This window comes from Cyphomyrmex costatus, unplaced genomic scaffold, assembly GCF_001594065.2.
Source record: "Cyphomyrmex costatus isolate MS0001 unplaced genomic scaffold, Ccosl1.0 scaffold2067, whole genome shotgun sequence".
Lineage (NCBI taxonomy): Eukaryota > Metazoa > Arthropoda > Insecta > Hymenoptera > Formicidae > Cyphomyrmex > Cyphomyrmex costatus.
The window spans coordinates 17,799-23,252 of NW_017276114.1; positions in this window are offsets into that span (position 1 = coordinate 17,799).

The following is a 5,454-nucleotide window of genomic DNA, read 5'->3' on the forward strand; positions in this document are numbered from 1 at the left end:
GTTAAGGGCTTACAGGGGTCTTTTGAGTGAAAAAATACAATATTTTTGTGATTTTTTTTCTGTGTTCCGTTATGACATACATTTACGCAATAAAGTGTATTTAATAAAGTGTATTTTGAACTATAATTTCTGAAAATTTGAAGTAAAAATATTCCAAATTCATCCGATGGCAGCCATTTTTCGGAGACGCTGTAGAAAAGAAGCGCCTTGCGGTGTCCCTCGTAACTTGATATAGGTTTATTTGAAAGCAAAAATCCAAAAAGATTTCATTTCTGGACATGTTTAGCGAGGCCCCAACGATGCCCGAATATTTTTTTTTTTATTTCTAATTTTTTTAGAACGTTTTTAAGCAAAAATCGTGTTTTTCAGCACTAAAAGTCGGCCATTTTGTAGCTGTAAAATCGAAAAAAAAAAAAAGTTGAAAATAAGAACGTTGGGGCCTCGGCATATATGTGTAGAAAGTGTGTGCAAAAGTAGAAATCGATCGGTTGCATATTCGCTGAGTTCTGATGGACACCGACTTTGAAAATAACATTTCGAGAAAAACGCGTTTAAAGTTTTACATACATTTATACGTGTATAAGATGAGAATTTTCCATTTTTTTTTTGTTCCATCACGTCTAAACAGGAAAAGGGGTCTTGCATGCACAAAGAAATTTCGGCGGAAAAACCCGTTACGGCGACGGTCGGGCGCTGCCGGAGGGTCGTATACCTGCCGCGTATCTATACCTGCGGGTCCGTACGGGTCTCCGAGGCAGAATATTTAAAAAATCATATCTCCGTCAATTCTTCACCAAATTACTTGAAATTTTAACACAATACTCCTGAGACTTTGTACTATCGAATAAAAAAATTAAAATTTTTGACTATTTTTTACCCCTGTAAGCCCTTAAGCCGGTTGAGCTTTTCTGATATCTAGAACTCTACTGTCACCAAGCTTCGATTAACTAATCGGCCTAGTAATTTTGCAGACTTCCAACTGAAACTGATGTCAGAGCTGAGCTCACATTAATTCTCCGACATCAGTTTCAGTTGGAAGCTTGCAAAATTACTAGGCCGATTAGTTAATCGAAGCTTGGTGATAGTAGAGCCCTATGCTGCGTTCATAAAGTTTTCTCCGAATAGAGTTAGAGTAGAGTTGAGTTAGGTACGAGACGGTACGAGTTAAAGCGGGGAGCACAGACTTTTGCATAACGCATAAACCATATACATAAAGAATTTGATTGGTCCATTGACTCATGCATAAGAAAATGGACCAATGAAATTCCTTATACACATGCTTTATGCGTTATGCAAAAGTCTGTGCTCCCCGCTTAACTCTAAATTTATGTGACTTTATGAACGACCGGAGTATCAGTTGAATTCGTTGATTTGATGGTAGTTCTAATCTAATAAAAAGTTGAAATTTAAATTAAGAAAAATAATTTTATAATAGCAGAAAACGTAAAGAAAGTAATTTCTTTCACTATATTAATTTATAATCTATAATAATAATACGAAAGTAATAATAATAAGAAAGTAATTTCTTTTACTATATTAATCTATAATCTATAAAACGTAAAGAAAGTAATTTCTTTCACTATATTAATCTGTAATCTATTAATCTATCTCTTATTATTAATCTATAAGTCGTGAAAGATGAGATAATAATAATTATTTAAAATTTTTTTCACTAAAAAATAGAAAATAAGTTACCTGTAACATTTTGTATTAATGTAAGGCCACTTTCATTAATAATACTTTTTCCTATTTCGTCAGTCACTATTATATAATTCTCCATCTTAGAGAGATTATTAAAAAAAGATATATTCAAAAAGTATCTTTATAATTATAATAGTGACTGACGAAACAGGAAAAAGTATTAATGAAAGTGGCCTTACATTAGTACAAAATGTTACAGGTAATTTATTTTCTATTTTTTAGTGAAAAAAATTTTAAATAATTATTATAAAAAAAAAGATTTATAACATACTATCTTTTTTAACATATCTTTTATAACATATCTAGATTTTTAACATATCTTTTTTTTCATAATCTGTCTACACTAAATATTATAATATTATAATATTTAGTGTAGACAGGTTATGAGGCACGTATTTACATCAGTCACCATTACCTATAATTACCTCTTATTTAGGTTAGTAAGCTGATACTCATTACTGCGCATGTCGAGTTATTTCTACCCACCTCTCTGACATGAGTTAAGAAAGTTAACTCTAGAGTTAATCCTGTCGAATTTCTGAACGGCTTACTCTGAACATACTTCCGGTCATATTCGAGTTTCTGAACGCTATAGAGTTAACTCTAGTTAACTCTGAGTTAAAGAGTAAACTTTATGAACGCAGCCCTGGAAATTAGAGAAGCGCAACCGGCTTAAGTCAGTATCGCAAAATTACTAAAAACAGTATTAAAAATGGCGTCGTTTGTAGACGAATTATGAAATCCACCAATCGTCTATTAGTCAGCCATTTTTAATACCACTGAATAAATGTCATAATTGGCTGACAGTTAGCTAATCAGGACGCGGAACATCGGTTGCGCTTCTCTGATATCTAGGGCTGCGTTCCGTTTCACGCATATGCGCGCATTCCCCTATAATATACGTGACGCTCACTATATAAAATGCGCGCATATTCCTGAAACGGAACGCAGCCTTAGGACTCTTGGTGACAGTAGGGTCTTAAGGCTGCGCAGAATAAAAGGAACAGGGAACAGAGAACAGAGAATAAGAATTTCAATCTATCAGAAATTATATACTATGGAATACACACTGTTTATTCCACAGTATATGATTTCTGATAGGTTGAAATTCTTATTCTCTGTTCTCTGTTCCCTGTTCCTTTTATTCTGAGTAGCCCTTAGGGTGTTTACGACAAATGATCGGATTTCCAATCCGATCGAACAGTGGTACTCATTTGGTGCATTTCAAAAAATTCCCTAGCTTAATTGGATTTTGGTGCCTGTCTCAGGAGGTAGAGTCTTAGATATCAGAGAAACGCAACCGATGTTCCGCGTCCTGATTAGCTGACTGTCAGCCAATCATGACATTCATTCAGTGGTATTAAAAATGGCTGACTAATAGACGATTGGTGGATTTCATATTTCATCTGCAAACGACGCCATTTTTATTACTTTTCTTAGTAATTTTGCGATACTGACTTAAGTCGATTGCGCTTCTCTGATATCTAGGACTCTATCAGGAGGTAATCGGATTGAGTTGAACGGATCGTGAGAGAGGAACAATTTTGCGAATTTGCGTATGAACTTAATAAAAGCAGAGTGCATAAAGACAAAGAGATACATACGTTAACTATTATTGTAATAATTATTGTGTATTTTATTCTAAAATGTATATCAATAATGGAAATATGTATAGTATAGTAAAAGAATTCTGGAAAAGTAAATATATAACCTCACTTTATTAATTTTTTATAAAATATGTATAATAAAATATTTTTTTGCAGAAGTATAAGATTTGCCAATTTTTAAATATTCCGTACAACAAATATATCCATCCTTATATGTATCCTGTAAATTAATAATTTATATAGATATATAATAAAATATATAAATATTTAAATATATATATACAGGGTGGCTGAGAATAACCGCCAAATATTTCACGGGTGGGTAGGACAGACTATACTGAGTCGAAAAGTCCTGTACCATTTTGGGATTGCAGCAATAGTTAACGAGATATTAATTTTTAAAGATTGGCAAATACGCGCGTTCGTCCAGCCTACCACACCATTGAGTGTATGTACGCCTACAGAACGCCGCGATGGGCGCGCGTGCCGCGGGAAGCGGACGTTTGGGGGCTAGCGGCGGTGTGCGCGACGCGGGCGGCAGAGCGCTTGCCAACCATCCCCACTCTTCGCGCGGCTAGCTATCGCGATAGCGAATATTCAGCGCTTCAGAAATTAATATTTTGACTGCGAAAATCGGGAAATGATCGAAATCTTTTTGAGAATTCAATTTAGTTCGCTCTAAAGCGTGAACATGCCCGTGTACATACAGAAAAATGTTATAAATATGAATTGTTTTCAGTAAATAATAAGTGTATTTTAATTGTACCAACAACGTTCATTAATAAGATAGAGCGGACTAAACTGAGTCGAAAAGCCTTTTACCAGTAATTTGTAATTTTCGCAATATAGTTAACAAGATATTAATTACTGAAATATTAATTTTCAAGAATTTTTCACTCAAGTACTATCAACTTTACAGAAAAACAGCAAGAGACAAAAATTGTTTATTATATTTTTATAAAGCTGGGAATTTTTTCAGAATTTTTTAGTACCGTATTTTCTCATAAAAACAGTTAATAAGAAAATGCAGCACTAAGGGCCGATTGTTCCATCTTTTTGTAAATTTTATCTGTTAGGTAAATAGCAAGATTACCCAATCACATGCATGGATCGCCACATTTACCTAACAGGTAAAATTTACCCGAAGGTGGAACAATTGGCCCTAAAAGGTTGATAAAAATTTATGAAAAGAAAATAAACAATTTTTGTCTCTTGCTGTTTTTCTGTAAAGTTGATAGTACTTGAGTGAAAAATTCTTGAAAATTAATATTTTAGTAATTAATATCACAGTATATACAGTAGTGCAACTCTCCATCGGCACCTTTGATGTTACTGTAGCCAAAAATGAACTGCACATGCGCGAGCGAGGCGCGTTACCAATCAGGGCACTCTATTCTATCTCACTTCTGCTCTCTGTTTATAACCTTTTCTCTCTTTCTAATTTGATCTAGCAATGTCCTGACCTAATTTGCAAATTTGAACATTTAATACGCGTACTAACAAGTAACTTTTATACAATTATCTTAATTTATTCCATTATTCACAGCGAATACAGAAAATCTATAGTTCTCGTTTACACTATATAGATTTTTAGTACTCACAGTGAAAAACGAGACGCATTTGAAAGAGAAAATGAAATAAAAATTAAACATATATGATGCACATTTATTTCTTAACACTATATTTTGCAATTAAATATACCCACAAAATATATTATTATTAACTAATTGTACAGCAATATTGTGTATGTATAGCATATATCTTGTATATATACGGAATTAGAACAGGAAGTCACAATAAAGTCAAAATGACATTAAAATGATTGAAAAATGACTTTTATTGATCATTTTGGAATAATTTTAACATCATTTTGATACAATGATGACTTGTTTTGCTTGAATATATAATTAATGTGGTATTTCATATTTTGAAATATCATGGCTCGAATAAAATTACTTATATTCATTATATTTTTTTCACATTGAATATAGTAACCGTAGATATTAGGAAATGCAAGAATACTCTCTCTCTCTCTCTCTCTCTCTCTCTCTCTCTCTCTCTCTCTCTCTCTCATAATTTTGTAATTTAACTTTTTTTATTGACAATTATTTTGTACAGATAACCTATTCTCCGTAAAGCTAATTCG